The sequence below is a fragment of the Rattus norvegicus genome, chromosome Y, assembly GCF_036323735.1.
Source record: "Rattus norvegicus strain BN/NHsdMcwi chromosome Y, GRCr8, whole genome shotgun sequence".
Lineage (NCBI taxonomy): Eukaryota > Metazoa > Chordata > Mammalia > Rodentia > Muridae > Rattus > Rattus norvegicus.
In genome coordinates, this window is record NC_086040.1 from 24,755,870 (window position 1) to 24,773,533 (window position 17,664).

Below are 17,664 nucleotides of genomic sequence, written 5' to 3' on the forward strand. Positions count from 1 at the left end.
GGACAGCTAAATTATGTATTCTTCAAAAATGCAATACCATTCATAGGATTTGACTTTTTGGATAATGCAATTATGATTGTTGCAGGAACCCAAATTGTATTGTCTATTTGATTTATTTTGAGACTTTAAAAAATGTCAATCAGCATGCTATTTTTCCTTCTATGTATCAACACATTATTTATTTTTCAGTTAATGATGCTGTACATTAATTATTTGGGGTTTGCTTATTCCTTATTGGACATGCATGGGATACCTATTTATCTCCTTGTCTTTTGCTTATATATTTTGGCCCTTGGACATTTAATCATTTATCATCCTTGTTAAGTAACAGGTAGATAATATAACAACAAAACCTATTCACTTATATTATCATAGGCTAACTATCGACGATGCTTTGATGAGGGTCAAGTTCACCTACAAATCTCCATCCCAGTCCAGGGAAGGACATTTTTGTTCCTCAGTCAAATGAGGCCATCATTCTTTTTTGCCTACTGTCCTGATGCCTTTGCTGAAAAACCAAAAAATTCTCACCCCTGCGTGCAGAGCTGGACAGTCATTGATGGATAGAGAATGATATATTCATGAATAAATGGCCTAAGACAGGAGGGCCGACATTAGCTGCTGCCTTATCCCATGATGGGCCCTGGCTACAAGATTCTCTTGGCCATGTGACAAATAACACCCCAAGTTAGACAGACGCAGTTTCCAAGGGGTGCATTCCAGTACATGCATGGGCACTGGTCACTTTTACATTTGAATATATGTAAATTGGAGATGTTGGTTGCAATTCCCTTGAAGCCCTCCATTGTAGATGTTATTATTATGATTAGTATTAAGTATGACTGGGTTCATGGAAAATCCCCAGTCAGCTGCAGAAGACTAATACAAATCTGGTGGTCAAGAAAATAAAAATATGGTAATGTTGTCCTGCTGATTAATAATATGACAAACCTGTAAACTCTGTACCATCCTTTCAACATCAATCTGTGACCAAACAAATCATGTGTTTTGCCCTGCGTAAATGTTTCTTAGTTCCACCTCCCTCTGTTAACCCTCTTATGGTATAAATTCAGCCTTGGAGAAAAATAAAATTGACGCCTTTTTCAGACTCTTGTCTTGGCATCCTTCTTTGGTCCTTTGTCCCACATTCTCTTCCAGGTACCCTCAGAACCCTCACTTACACAGCATTTGTAATCCCTTCTCAAAATCTACCAACAACATATCAGTTGTCAGTAAACTAGTTTGCCACTAGCATTCACTTCTGTATTTGATATGCTCTAGCTGTCTCTCTTAGGAAGGAGCTATATCCGGTACCTGGCAGAATGCACTTCATAGCTTCATCACTCATATCTAGTTTTGAATATATATATATATATATATATATTCAAATATATATATATTTGGTGTCTCCTACAGCAATGAGGTTAGGTAGAATTTTAGCATGGATTGTGCGCAACTAGCTAAAGAATGTAGAATCCACAAATGACAATGGCAAATAATCTCACTCCTGTTCTTAGGAACCTATTGAGGTTGATGTTTAACTGGACCTCAAGCCATTCCTCTCACTGCCCATCCTCCTAAGTATGATGTATGGCCTGAAGAAATAATCATGGTGGGAACACAGGTAGGTAGATATGAGAGAACTGATACTTAATTGGAAATAGAACCACATTCTATAGTCAATGTTGTCCTTTGTTTTATTGATATCTGCTATTTTTTGGATAAAATAAGCATTTGGGAGTTTATCATTCGAAGTAGGTAGACAATATTTACATTGTTATATTCATTCTATTGCTAGACCCACATTGTTGCCAAAATCAATGAAAAAAAATGGAATTGGAAAACAGATTATTTGATAACACATTCTGGAATATATATATATATATATATATATATATATATATATATATATTCTAGAATATATACACACACACATAAATATATATATATATATATTCCAGAATATATATACGTATATAATATATATATATACACACACATATATATATATATACACACACACATAAATATATATATATATATATATATATATATATATATATATATATATATAAATTCCCCAATCAAGGAATGTTCAAATAGAAAATGAAATACAATATACACTCAATTAAAGGTCTGTAGGGTAAATACAGGTTTTTGGGAAACAAAGAAAACCTAGGAAACTGAACTGTATATCACAGGAATGGACCTATTAATAGAATTATGATCCAGAAGAATCTCCTTCATCCTATGTTCCTAGATGTTTTCTACTCATGCCAAGCCCCTGAATAACTTTCTCCATTCAGACCATGTAAACACTAATACAGGAAAGAGAAGTATCTAGACTTAGAGAGATGAAGTTTGTAGTACGTACAGGTTTCCACTGTGTCATAGGAGACACACCTGCAAATCACATTCTTGAATCTATTCAATGTACCTCTCCAATATTCCTTCAGTACATATAGGGTTTACTAATTGGCTGCTAATTCAGTGTAAAGGGCCATTTAGGAGGGAGGACAAAGAGGATGAAGAAATCAGAGGTGTGGAAAAGAAAGCTGGCCTTCTGTCTTGGTATTAAAAAGGAAGATATGCATGGATTATGGGAAATCTCAGTCCTTGGTAGGAGTTGAGTATATTCACTTGAGACACAGACATGACCTTAGCCCTCCACATACGGAATTCAGGTGCTTCAGCCTATCAGAAGCATCCTGACTTCCCTGCTTCTAATGGTTCCTGGAAGTCAGAGAGTTTATATCATTAATATCTTTATCCAAAAGGCCAGGTGTTGTGAAGGACACTGTTCTTTTCCTTAGAACTCATCGTTTTTATTCTTTCTGCCCAGAAGAAAATGGTCCTAAGGAAGAAGTAAAAAACATGTATTGTATCCTCAGCTCAGAGGAAATTACTCAATTATTTGGATACTTATAGAGCAGTATGTTCTGATACTGGTATTTGAGAGAGAGAATTGCTCCAAATTTGGACTTCATCACCTCAGACTTTCCACTAGTATTATTCTGACTATAATTCCCTGATAGGGACCATTTGGATTACTGAGCCAATAGGTCTGATTAGCTGCTAATTTTCTTTTCTTTTCTTTCTTTAATTTTTTTTTATTTTTTTAGCAAATTTTATAGCATTTTTAAATGGGTATTTCTATATTTACATTTCAAATGTTATTTTCTTTCCCAGTTTCTTGTCCATAAGATTCCTAACTGGTCTTCTTACCCTTCTTCTATAACGCCTTTACTGAGCCTTGACATTCCCTTGAACTAGCAATAAAAACTAGGGAGAACCAAGGGCTTATCCTATCACTGATGCCCAAAATCACCATACTCTGCCACATATGCAGTTGGAGCCATAAGTCTGTCTATAAACAGTCTTTGAATATTGGTTTAGTACCAGAAAGCTCAGGTTAGTTGAACTTGTTTTTCTTATTTGGTTGAAAGTCCATTCAGTTCTTCAAATCCTTTCTCAACATCTACAAACAAGGGGTCTTTTTTCAGTTATCTGGTTTGCCACTAGCAATCACTTCTGTATTTGACATGCTCTGGCTGTCTCTCTAATGAAAGATCTATAACTGTTTATTGGCAGAATGCACATTTTAGCTTCATCAATCTTATCCAGTTTTGGTGCCTGATTTTATATATATATATATATATATATATATATATATATATATATATATATATATATATATATATATATATATATATATAAAATGGCTCCTACAACTATGAATTTTAGTGGAATATTTACATGGATTCTGTGCAATTAGGTCAAGAATATAGGATCCACAAATGACAATGCCAAATAGAGTCCTTCCTGTTCTTATGAACCTGCTGAAGTTGAGGTTTCACTGGACCTCAAGCAATACATTTTGCTGCACATCCCCCTGAAACTGACGTTTGGACTGAAAAACTCTCATGTCTTGCCCTGGGAATACAGGAAGATAGATATTAGAGAAAAGATATGTAATAGAACTATAGAACTGCATTCTATAGTCATTGTTGTCTTTGCTTAACTGATGTCTGTTAATCTTTGGATATTATAATGATTTGGGAGTTGATCATTTGAAGTAGTACACAATATTTCCACTGTTATATTCACGCTATAGCTGGGTCAAGTTTGTTTACCAAATTTATTGCAAAAAATGGAATTCGAAAAATGAAATTTTTGAGTACTCATGCAGGAATATATAGAATGTCCCCTGTCAATGAATGTACAATCAAAAAATGTAACAAAATATCCAGTAAATTAAAGGTCTGTAGGGAAAATATTGGCACATGGGAAACTGAGAAAACCTAGGGATTTGAATTGTATTTCACAGGATTGGACGTGGGAATGAAATTAATCTCCAGAAGAATCTCCTTCACTCCTTGTTCCTAGATATTTTCTACCCATGCTAAGCCCTTGCCTAACTTTCTCCATTCAGAGCATGTGACCACTAATGAAGCAGAGAAATCTCTAGCTTTAGAGAGATGTAGCATGTGAAGTTTTACCCTGTGTCAAAGGGGACACTACTGGAAAGGGCACACTTGAAACTGGTCAATGTAAGGAAAGCTGTTTAGCAGGTAGGCCATGGCAGTTCTCAGTGACCTCATCATTAGGCCCTCCACGAAAAATCCCTTGTATCCTGGAGAGCCCTAGCTTCTTCTGTGACGAAAAAGTGTTGCTTCGTCAGCAATTGTCTCTCAGATATTCCTTCCATATATCTATGGTTTACTGATTGGCCTCTAATTCAGAGTAAAGAGCCATTTGGGAGGGTGAACAAACAGGATTAAGAGATCAGAGATGGGGAGAAGGAAGCTGGTCTTTTGTCTTGGTATAAAAGAAAAAAGAAACATGTGGTTCTTGGGAAAACACCCTGGGAAGATGGCTTTAGTTTTTTTGATCTCTGGTTTAACTGTGATCTTGGAGAAGTTGCTGAACATTCTAAAGACCTTTGGGCAGATGGTAAAGTTTCTAGATACCCCTTTTTTATTTCATTGGTCCTGGGGATTGTACGGCTGATGGTAAATGTTTCCCAGGAAGACTGCTAAGCCAGATTGATTTTTGGATGCTTTAGAAGACATGGAATATTTCTGATATACTTGGGCTGATGGCACAAGGTCTAAAAGATATTTTTCGATGTGGACTTTCCCTCAGACCTTTGAAAATATAAAAAAAGCTTTTGTAATTTTGAAGTCTAATTTGCACAATGACAAATCACTTTGAGCATGGACAACACTTACTGGAGCCCTAGAGTAGTGTGAAGAAATTCCCTGAAACCCTGGGCAGACCGTGAACATGCATTTTGGTAGAAAAGTGAATTTCTTGAGCACCTTGGGACAATATGGAATGTCCAGTATGCCCTTGTAAGGATTGGCAACTTTCCAAAATTCCTTCGTCATTTTTGGAAAATTCAAAGGGCCTATGGACAGATGGAGAATGTGTGGGACTCACCTGAGGAGTAGTTGTATCTTTTGGTGTCTCTTTGTTTCCAGAAGATGACACAATATCCCAATTCACAACTGTCTTCCTCAGAGGAGAAAGTTCTCAAGACTCCATCCGAAGGATCAAATCTTAACCCTGTGTTTCTAGAGACTGGATGCTTATGGTCCACTATGGTAGAGGTAGAATGCAATCTATTTCTTCCCAGAGTGCACATGTGATATAAATCTACTTGGGTAGACAGGGATAGTTGTAAAGCATGCTGTTCAGGTGCAGTAGATCCTCAGACATCCTTCTCAGATGAGGAAGGTCTTAATGTATCATGTATATGTGTAGAAATCCTGACTGTGACATCAGAATGGTGGTTAGGTATTAGAGCTACCTCTAAAGATATGACTTCTTCTAGAGCATCATGGACATATGTGAAAGATCTGGGAGCCTCATGAGCAGATAAGGATATTTCTACACATCATTGTGTAATTGTGGAAGTTCCAAGAAAATTTTCTTCTGCGGGAGAAATGGAATCAGACTTTCATATAGAAGTGTCAGGTTCCCTAGCCTGCTTGATAGGCAAAACGGCTTCGAAGGCACCTTCAGAGATAAGGTAAAATCCAGAGCCTTAGAAGTATTTTGCAGATGTTCTGGGTCTGCTTGTGGGTATAAAGAAGGACTGGATACCCTTTGGGAATATTTGGAAGAGTCTGTAGCGTCTTTTGTGTTTGTGGATGATGGCTGAGCTTGAGGAGATTAAGAAGTTCGTATAGACACCTGTGAAGTTAGCAGAGGTCATATCCATTCTTTTGCACAAATGCAATCCAAGCAATCCCTTTCCTCAGCTGTTGAGGATGGTACAGACACTGGTATTTCGTTATCATGTTCCCCCACTCCTGGTTCATATATGGTTGAATCCATAACCTTCTCTACAGATGGAATATGTCCTAGAACATCTTTTGTACATGTGTCACATCGGCAAGCCATTTCTACATATGTGGCTGTGGGTAGAACTCCTTTTGTAGATGTTTCTTCTCTCACAGTCTCTTTAAGAGATAGAGTACTACTCAGAGAATTCTGCTAAGTTTTGGGAAATGCTAGCATCTCTGCTGTATATGTGGAAAAATTTGGAGCCTCTACTTACAGGACAGAATGACCTAGAGTCCCTTGAGGAGGTAGGGGATGTTGTATCTTCTCTGCACTTTGTATAAATATGGAGTCTGCATGGCTCATTGACTGTGTGTTGTGATAAACTTGGTTCTTTTGGGCCTGATGACAAGTCAGGAGGGACCTTTTCGGTGGTAGAGGATATTTGAATAATTCTCTGTTGTATAGTGACATTGTAAGTACTGGGGGAGATGGTGAGGGTGCTAGATCATATTTTTTATATGCTGAAGGCACAAGAGTTCCTTTGGTGGACTTAGAATTTTCTACCACATCTTGCTTGGGTATGGAACACTGAAGAGCCCCTTCTGAAATTGTCAATGGTCCTTGATCTAATGTTGTACATGCAGAAAGTTTTGTCTCTGCTTGGGCTGGTATGTGCGTTATGAGTTTCACTTTGGGATTTGTGACTGCATTTTGTCACTCTGGACCATAAGTGGTGATTTAATCTCATTTTTAATAGTGGAGGGCTTTTAAGTTCCTCTTGGTTTAATAGGGATGTTCTGAAACCCCCTTTTTCAGCAGAATCAGGTTTAAAATTCGCTTTACCCTAAGCAGATTGCATTAGGCACTTTGATGTAGATTGGGGACATCTTTGACTGTCTTTCGGATTGGACATAGCTCTCTGCCCTGCTTTGGCAGCTATCAACGGTATTAAAGTCTCCGGTGGAGAGGGGGCATGTATTAATCCATTTGTGGAATATGAATAATCACTGAGATTACTTTTAAGAGAAGTAGTTTTGCAGCCCTCTTTTTCTGATGGGGCCTGTTGTACCTCCCCTTGACCAGAGGGGTCTTGTCCATCACACTTTGGAGGAGAATTGGAATGATTAGAGACCTACAGGATAGGGAATGAACATTTGAAACTCCTCTGGAATCTCTGTGTGACAGAGAGCTGATCACCCAGAAGAGTGGGCAATACTGGGACCTCAGGGAAGGAGAGACTGCCACTTCTGTCCACCTGTGCTGACATCCCTAGCCCAAGAGGAAACTGCACAGTGCCTCTGGATACATGAATATAGTAGGAGTCAAAGTACAGGAGCCCTGCAGTCCAAACTGCATCTTTATCTGGTTTAGTCCAAAATGCATCCTACACCCAAATCTCATGGGATTGGAAGACTTAGAGCATCAGAGGGGTGGAAACCCCTGAAAACCACCTAGCTCCAACTGGGCCTCCTGTGCATAGGGACCTAGGAGCAGTAGGGGTAGGACATTTCTGCTTGTGGCTCTCATAGAGAGCTGAAAGTCAGCTGTGGAATGACTTCTGGCCTGAGACCAGTGGTAAATCCAACTTTTCTGCTCTAAGTGACCTGACTGGTGGACTCAGAACAAGCAAAGGCAGAACTCTTCTGGGACCAGGCACTTCCAGTTTCTAGCTTTCTCCTGAAACTCGTCATCCCGGCCCAGAGCTCCCTGCTCCTAGACGCTGTGGGAGAGAGAGCTGATTATCCAGTATTGTGCACAATACTGAGCCTACAAGGAAAAGAGGCTCCCATGTCTTCCCACTGTTACCCACATCTCTGGCCCCAGACAAAAGAGCATAGTGCTACTGGACCCAGGAATATAGAGGAGTAAAACTGTAGGAGCACCATGTCCCAGACTGTGCCTGGATCTGAAATGAACTGGATGAATAGCTCACTGCACACAAATCCAGAGGGTGGGGGAACTATACTTTCAGAGGAGCGGACACTCCTGGGAAACCAGAGGATACTATTCTATCCCCAAATTCCTGTCTCAAGAGGGAAACACCTTGTGCCTTCTGTGCCCCCACCCGCACAGAAGGACCTAGGAGAAGTATGTGAATTTCCTTCTGGTTCCTGCCCACAGGGAGAGCTGAAAGCCAGTGGACAGGAGAAACTACTCGGCTGAGAGCAGAATACTCTGTTCCCATAACTGGCTAAAAGAAATCAGGAAAACAGGTTTACAGCCGTCCTGACACATGAGCATACAGGACTGTCAAGCCACTGTCATAAAGAGCAAGACAAGCTAACTCTAGAGACAACCTGATGGCTAGAGACAAGAACAGGAACTCAAACAACAGTAATCTAGACTACTTAGGCTCATTCAGAGCCCAAATCTCCCACAAAAGCAAACACTGGATATCCAAACACACCAGAGAAGCAAGATCTAGATTTAAGTTCACATTTTATCATAACCATGGGGGATGTTAAGAAGTTCATAAACAACTTCCGTAAGAAAATACAGGACAGTAAAAAAATACAGAAGTAAACAGGTAGAATCCCATAAAGAGGGAACAAAAAGGTACCTTAAGAACTACTGGGAAAACAACACAACAGGAGAAGGAAATGAACAAAACCGTCCCGGAATTAAAAATGGAAATAGAAACAATAAAGAAACACAGAAGAAGACAACCCTGAAGATGGAAAACCTAGGACAGAGACCAGGAGTCACAGATGTTAGAATCACCAACAGTATAAAAGAGATAGCACACATAATCTAATGAGCAGAAGATTCCATAGAAAACATTGACACAACTGTCAAAGATAATGTAAAACCGAAAAAAACTCCTAGCCCAAAACATACAGGAAATCCAGGACACAATGAGAAGATAAAACCTAAAGATAACAGGATGGAAGAGAGTGAAGACTGCCAACATCAAGGGACAGTAATATCTTCAACAAAATTATAAAAGATAACTTCCATAATCTAAAGGAAGAGATGTCCATAAACGTACACAAAGCCTACCGAACTCGAACTCCAAATAGACTGGAATGGAAAAGGAAATAATCCAATCACATAAAAGTCAAAACACCAAATTCACAAAAGAAATATAAATATTAAAAGCAGTAAAGGGAAAGGTTAAATAACATATAAAGGCAAAGCTGTCAGAATTCCACCAGAATTCTCACCAGAGACTATGAAACCCAGAAGATCTTGGACAGATGTCATACAAACACTAAGAGAACATAAAGGCCAGCCCAGGTTACTGTATCTAGCAAAACTCTCAATTAACATAGCTGGAGAAACCAAGATATTCCATGACAAAACCAAATTTACACAATATATTTTTACATATCGAGTAAGACAAAGGAAACTAACTGGTAAACCCCAATACAAGGAGTCAGGTAAAATCATAGATAAAGCAAGAAATTAATCTTTTCACAACAAAACAAAGAGAAGCACACAAACGTAAACTAACCTTCAATATGAAAATAAGAGAAAGTTACCATCACTAATCCTTAATATCTCTCAACTTCAATGGACACAATTTTCCACTAAAAATACACAGGTTGACAAACTTGATATGTAATGAGGACCCAGCGTTTTAAACTACAGGAAACACACTTCAGAGACAAAGACAGACACTACCTTAGAGTAAAAGGCTGGATAAATACTTTCCAAGCAAATTGTCTGAAGAAGCAAGCTGGAGTAGCGATTCTAATATCATATAAAATCTACTTTCAACCAAAAGTCATTAAAAATCATAAGGAAGGACACTTCATATTCATCAAAGGAAAAATCCACCAAGATGAACTCTAAATCATAAATATCTATGCTCCAAATACAAAGGCACCTACATACATAAAAGAAACCTTACTAAAGCTCAAAGAACATATGGCACCGCAAATAATAATAGCAGGAGATTTCAATGCCCTACTCTCATCATTAGACCGATCAGGGAAACAGAAATTAAACAGAGACATAGACAGATTAACAGAAGTTATAAACCAAATGGACTTAACAGATATTTTAGAACATTCTATCATAAAACAAAAGGATATAACTTCTCACCACTTCATGGCACTTTCTCTAAAATTGATCATATAATCAATCAAAAACCAGGCCTAAAAGAATATGGAAAGATAATAATAATCCAATGAATCCTACCAGACTCCATGGGCTAAAACTGTTCTTCAATAACAATTAGGAAAGAACACCCACATATACATGGAAGTTGAACAATGCTCTACTCCATGATAACTTGGTCAAGGAAGAAATGAAGAAAGAAATTAAAGACTTCTTAGAATTTCATGAAAATTAAGGTACAATATACCCAAACTTTTGGGACTAATATAAGCTATACTAAAAGGAAAGCTCATATCTCTGAGTGCCTGCATATAGAAACAGGGGAGAGCATACAGCAGCAGCTTGACAGCACACCTAAAACTCTAGAACAAAAAGAAGCAAATATTCACAGGTGTAGTAGAAGGCAGGAAATAATCAAACTCAGAGCTGAAATCAACCAAGTAGAAAAAAAGGGGACTATACAAAGAATGAAGAGAACCAAATGCTGGTTCTTTGAGAAAATCAACAGGATACATTAACCCATAGCCAGACTAACCAGAGGGCACACAGAGTGTTTCCAAAATAACAAAATCATAAACGGAAAGGGAGAAATAACAGCAGAATCAGAGCAAATTATAAAATTTATCGGGGGTTGAGAATTTAGCTCAATGGTAGAGCACTTCTGTAGCAAGCACAAGGACCTGGGTTCGGTCCCCAGCTCTGAAAAAATAATTTAAAAAAAAAGTTATCAGATTGTCCTACAAATGCCCATATTCAAGAAAACTTGAAAATATGGAGAAAAAGGACAATTTTCTCGACAAATGCCAGGTACCAAAGCTAAATCAGGAACAGAAAAACCGTTTAAACAACCAATAACTGTTAAGAAATACAAGCAATCATTAAAAGCCTCCCAACATAAAAGGAGTCCAAGATCAGATGGGTTTAGTTCAGAAATCTATCCAATATTCATAGAACATTTCATACCAATACTGTCCAAACTATACAACAAATTAGAAACAGGTGGAGCACTACCGAATTCCTTTTATGAAGCCACAATTACTCTTATACATAAACCACACAAAGACCCAACAAAAAAGAAAACTTCAGAGCAATTTCCGTTATGAATATTGGTGCAAAAATACTCGATAAAGTCTTGCAAACTGAGTCCAAGAACACATCAAAAAATCATCCATCATGATCATGTAGGTTTTATCCCAGGCATGCAGGGATGGTTTTGTATATAGAAACCATCAACATAATCCACTATATAATCACACTCAAAGATAAAAACCCAATGATCCTTTCATTACATGCTGAGAAAACATTTGAAAAAATTTAAAACTACTTCATGATAAAAGTCCTGGAAATTATAGGAACATAAGGACCGTTCCTAATCATATACAGCAAACCAGTAGCTAACATTAAATTAAATGGAGAGAAACATGAAGCAATCCCACTAAAATCAGGGACATGACAAGGCTGTCCACTCTCTCACAATTTATACAATGTAGTTCACGATGTCTTAGCCAGAGGAAGCAAACAACAAAAGGAGGTCAAAGGTATATAGACTGGCAAGGAAGAAGTAAAAATAGCACTGTTTGTAGATGATATGATAGTATACTTAGTGATCTCAAAAGTTTCACAAGATAATTCCTGAGCCTGATAAACAATTTTAGCAAAGTGGCTGGGTATAAAAGTAACTCTACACAAAAGCTAAACTAGCAGAGCAAGAAACTAGGCATATGACAACCTTCACAATAGCCCCAAATAATATAAATATCTCAAGGTGACTTTATCCAAGCAAGTAAAAGATATGAGCATATGAGCAGAACCAAAAGTCTCTGCAGAAAGTGAAGGAGATTTCAGAAGATGGAAAGATCTCCCATGCTCATGAACTGGCAGGAATAATATAGTAAAAATGGCCATTATACCAAAAGCAACCTACAAATTAATTCCAATCCCCATCAAAATTCCAATCCAATTCTTCGTAGAGTTAGACAGTACAATTCATTATTTCATCTGGAATAACAAAAAACACAGAATAGCTAAAACTATCATCAACAGTAAAAGGACTTCCTTGGGAATCACTATCCCTGAACTCTAGTATTACAGAGCAACAGTGATAAAAACTGTATGGCATTGAGACAGAGCCAGGCAAATCAACCAGTAGAATAGAATTGAAGACCCATAACTTAACCCATACTCCCATGGTCACTTAATTTTTGAGAAAGAGCCAAAACCATCCAATGGAAAAAAAGATAGCATTTTCAGCAAGTGGTGCTGGTTCAACTGGAGGTCAGTATGTAGAAGAAGGCAAATTGGCCCACTCTTACTGCCCTGTAAAAAGCTAAAGTCCAACTGGATCAAGGACCTCCACTTCAAACCAGATAAACTCAAACTAACAGAAGAAAAAGTGGGGAAGCATCTGGAACACATGGGCACTTTAGAAAATTTCCTGAACAAAACACCAAAGGCTCATGTTCTAAGATCAAGAATCAACAAATGCCATCTCATAAAACCGCAAAGCTTCTGTAAGGCAGAGGACACTGTTCTTAGGACAAAATGGCAACCAACAGATAGAAAAAAGATCTTTACTAATCCTACAACAGATAGAAGGGTAATATCCAAAATATGCAAAGAAAACAAGAAGTTAGACTGCAGGAGACAAATAACCCTATTGAAAAATGGGGTTCAGAGCAAAACAAAGAATTCACAGCTGAAGAATATCGAATGTCAGTGAAACACCTAAAGAAATATTCAACATCTTTACACACAAGGGAAATGCAAATCAAAACAACACTGAGATTTCACCTCAAACCAGTTAGAATGGCTACGATCAAAAACTCAGGTGACAGAAGATGCTGGCGAGGATGTGGAGAAAGAGGAACACTCCTCCATTGTTGGTGGGATTGCAGACTGGTCCAACCATTCTGGAAATCAGTCTGGATGTTCCTCAGAAAATTGGACATTGAACTACCTAAGAACCCAGCTATACCTCTCTCGGGCATATACCCAAAAGATGTACCTTCATATAACAAAGACACATGCTCCACTATTTTCATAGCAGCCTTATTTATAATAGCCAGAAGCTAAGAACCAAGATGCCTTCAACAGAGAAATGGATACAGAAAATGTGGTACATCTACACAATGGAATATTACTCAGCTGTCAAAAACAATGTCTTTATGAAATTCATAGGCAAATGAATGGAACTGGAAATATCATCCTGAGTGAGGTAATCCAATCACAGAATCACATACATGGTATGCACTCATTGATAAGTGCTATTGGCTCAAATTCTCGAATTACCCTAGATGCACAGAACCAAAATGTGAATGCTTCACTCCTTCTTTAAAAGGGGATCAAGAATACCCTTGTCAGGGAATAGGGAAGCAAATTGTAGAACAGAGGCCGAAGGAACACCCACTCTGAGCCTGCCCCACATGGGGCCCATACATATACAGCCAGCAAACTAGGTAAAAAGGATGAATCAATGAAATGCAGGCTGATAGGAACAAATGTAGATCTCTCCTGAGAGACACAGCCAGAATATAGCAAATACTTAGGCAAATGTCAGCAGCAAACCACTGTACTGAGAATGCGACCCCTGCTAAAGGAATCAGAGCAAGGCCTGAAAGAGTTAATGGGCTTGAGACCCCATCTGAACAAAAATGCCAACCAAACCTAGGTTCAACCGACTAAGCCACTACCCAAGCCTATACATGAACTGACCTGAACTCCAAATTCACAGGTATCAATGAATGCCTATTAGGGACACCAGTGGAAGGGGAAGTCTTTGTTCTCCCAAGAATGAACCCCCAGTGAATGGCATTTTTGGGAGAAGGGCAGTAATGTGTGGGTGGATCGGGAGAGGAAAACCCCTATAGAAGGGGAGAGGGAGGGGCTAGGAAAATGTTAATGGGGAAACTTGGAAGGGGAATAACATTTGAAATGGAAATAAGAAATACTCAATTTAATAAAGATGGAAGAAAAAAAGATACTCCCTCTGGAAGAGGAGAATGTATGATTTTCCTTTCAGGATCTGTGGGAGGAATTTTGGACACCTGGGCAAATGTGGAATAACCCTATAGAACATTGGAACCATTTGGTTATTTCCGGAAAGTCCTGGGTGGGTAGGAACATCTTGGGGAAAAATGGGAGATCCAAGTTCTCCATGTCTATATAGGCAAGGATGTTGGGAACCTGGAATGTGTGGGGAAAGTACCTGTCCCAATTTGTCAGTATAAGAGTCAGCAAAAAGTGGCCCAGGCACAGTGTGATATTCTTTGAGTCTTTCACTATTCTCTCCAGTATTGTGTTTTGTAGATGTTACAGGCACTCTGGCTACCAACTCGTCCTAGTCCACATGTTCCTCAATCCCAGTAGACATAACCCACTTTTCTTTTCTTTACTTTTTTTTTTCATCTTCCCAAGAACCAAGAATGGGAACTTAGATGAGGCCACTCTTTTTCGGGTAGCAGGATGTAAAGCAGATCTTCTGATATTCCTAGTCAGTGGGTTTCTCAGTGATCTGCTATCCTTGGTCAGTGTATTACTCATGCCCTCAAAAACCCTCAGAGTAAGTGGAACTGTCCATTTCTTCTTCTCTGTCAGTTCCCTTCTGGAGTCTAGGTCCCTCTTATTGACTGAAGCCTTTATATGATCTTTGGGTTTCTGCAGGTTTTCTGTAACACGAGCATCAGGTTTTTTGAATCTCTGATCTTCATAGGGTTTTGGGCATCTGAACTTGTCCCGAGCCCTTCTAAGTAGTCCGGGAGGTGCAAAGTCGCTCGGGTCTCTGCTGTTCAATTGCTTCCCCCACTGGGGTAGGAAGTTATAATCCACTTGGGGGACACTGAAGGTCTTCCAGGCTGTGGAGGCTGGGAACCCTTAAAATGCTTCCCCCATTGGAGTCCGGTGTTATAATCATCTTGGGGGACACTGAATGGGCTTCCAGGCTGTGGAGGCTGGGAATCCTTCAACTGATTCCACTGTTGCACTCAGGTGTTGTTGTCATCTTGGGGGACACTGAAGGGTTCCCAGGCCGTGGAGGCTGAGAAATCGTTGGTGCATGGTCAGAGGGTGAAGTCCGGGATGAGGGTCGCTGGCCTCTCTCCTCACATCTGGTCGTTTAGTCTTTAAGGAAATTGAACAAGAAATGTCGAATGGGCTACTACCATGTGAAGGGGCAGTGAATGTACTTGCCAGTGGTGAGTCATGGTAAGCATCAGTTGAGCTGTTTCCTTTGAGTATGTCTCTCTATCTTCCGAGAACTGTGGACAAGTCCGGAAGGCAAAGCAGGGAAATCTCGAGTGACCATTGATCTCAGGAAACATCCAAAGCTCGAGAGGAGCTGTCCTCGAGTTTGCACAGGGAAGTAGCGAGGTCTGCATGGGGCAGTAGCGAGTTCTGCAAGGGGCAGTCGCGAGGTCTGCACCAGGCAGTCAGGAGCTGCTTCACTTGTCATTTCTGCTTGTAGTTGCGGGGCGATCATCCAAGCTTTCTGAATGAGGAGGAACCCTGTCGAATCTCTTCCTTTGTGTCCAGAGTGCTATCTGCTATTGTGCCCACTGTCAGGGGCCAAGACAAGGGATTCGGGAAGGAGCAACATGAATGGAAAGGGCAAGGGGTGCTTAGGACACTGTGCGGTCAAGCGACACTTACAACACGGTAGATCCCTCTAACCAGAGGCCATCTGTGGTGCAGTGATGTGTCTTGGAGCCTCATAACCGAATGGGAAAGGTTGATCCAGACCCTTGATCCTCAGAGACTGCAGGGACTAGAAAATCACTGGTGGATTTTTTTAGGGAATGAACATGTGATAGGATTTGTATAGAGCATTGAATGCATGGGATTGATATTAGAATTCCATTTGAGTTCCAGATATTACTGTGATGCTTCTGCCTTGATGTATCACTATTTTTTCTTGTCCCAAAGCTCTTAATATTCTTTCTGTGATGATATTTTTGAAATATTGAGTATGCTACACAATGGAAAGTATTTTCTCTAATCACATATATTGAAATTCTAAATATGTCTTGATATCGTATGCAGTTGCCTTTATTATTACTATTATTAACAATTGTATTTCTTTGCATTTCAAATATTGCCCCCTTTCCGGTCCGCCTCTATAATCCCCACCACCACATACTCTTCCTCTTTGTCTCTAAGAGCGTGCGTCCCCAACACCCCCAGTCGTTCTTACCTCACCCCTCTAGTTTCGCTCTTCTCTGGGACATCAAGCTACTAAGGACCAACTGCTTCCCCTTCCACTGATGTGAGATGAGGCAATTCTCTGCTACATTTGTAGGGTACCAGAACATGTATATTCAATGGTTGGTGGTTAGGTCCATGGGTTCCCTGAGGGGTCTGGTTAATTGATATCGTTGTTCTATCTCTAATAACAATCCCCTTCAGCCCCTTCAGCCCTTCCCCTACATCTTCCATTGGGATGTCTAGGTTCAGTTCAATGGTTAGCTGTGAATATCTGCATCTGTCTCAGTCAGGTGTTGGCAAAGCCTCTCAGAGGACAGGCATATCAGACTCCTGTTTGCAAGCACATATCAGCAGCAGCAACAGTGTCCAGGTTGGTGTCTGCAGATCTCTGGATGGCCTTTCTTTCAGCCTCTGCCCCACTTTCCCCTCTGCATTTCCATTAGACAGGATAACTCTGAATATATTTGAGATGGGTGAGTGGTCCCATCCTTACACTGGGGGCCATGTCTATCTACTGGAGGTGGTGTCTTCATGTTAATTTCAGTGTTATTGTTGATGTTGGCCAATGTCATCAGTATTGGGTCCAGGGAACCTGTCGCATTCCTAGTATCTGGTTTATCCTAGAGGTTACCCCCATCCTCAACTGTTCCTTCTCTCTATACTAATTTTCCTGGTCCTCTGTTTTTTTCCCTGTTTCTTCCAACATCTTATCCTGATCTCCTATTTTTCTATTTCACTCCCCTCTCTCACACAGGGTGATTCCTCCATCTGACTCCCATGAAAATTTTCTTCCCCCTTCTAATTGTTAATGAAGCAATCCCCCTTTGTCCTTTCTTGTTAAGCTTCAGAGTGCATATGAGTTTATGGTGGATATTATGAGCTCTTGGGCTAATATTCACTTACTAGTGAGGGCATGCTATGTGCATTTATTTGTGTTTTTGTTATGTCACTCAGGATTATATTTTCTAGTTTCATCCATTTCCCTATGAATTTCATGAAGTCATTCTTTTTAATAGCTGCATACCACACCATTGTGTAAATGTACCACATTATATCAATCTGTTCCTCTTTTGAGGGACATCTGGGTTCTTTCCAGCTTCTGTCTGTTATAAATAA

General features: G+C 39.5%; 2 long non-coding RNA genes across 3 annotated transcripts in view; one reads left to right on the plus strand and one right to left on the minus strand.

The window, feature by feature from the left end:
- LOC134484477 (uncharacterized) overlaps window positions 1-17,664 on the minus strand; it is a 413,639-nt gene that overhangs the window by 188,778 nt on the left and 207,197 nt on the right. The window lies entirely within an intron of this gene.
- Window positions 1-17,664, plus strand: part of LOC134484479 (uncharacterized) — a 90,931-nt gene that overhangs the window by 3,830 nt on the left and 69,437 nt on the right. For both annotated transcript variants that reach the window (XR_010061941.1, XR_010061942.1), the window contains exon 2: window positions 1,518-1,624. This is a non-coding gene — a long non-coding RNA (uncharacterized LOC134484479). The remainder of the gene's footprint in view (window positions 1-1,517; window positions 1,625-17,664) is intronic.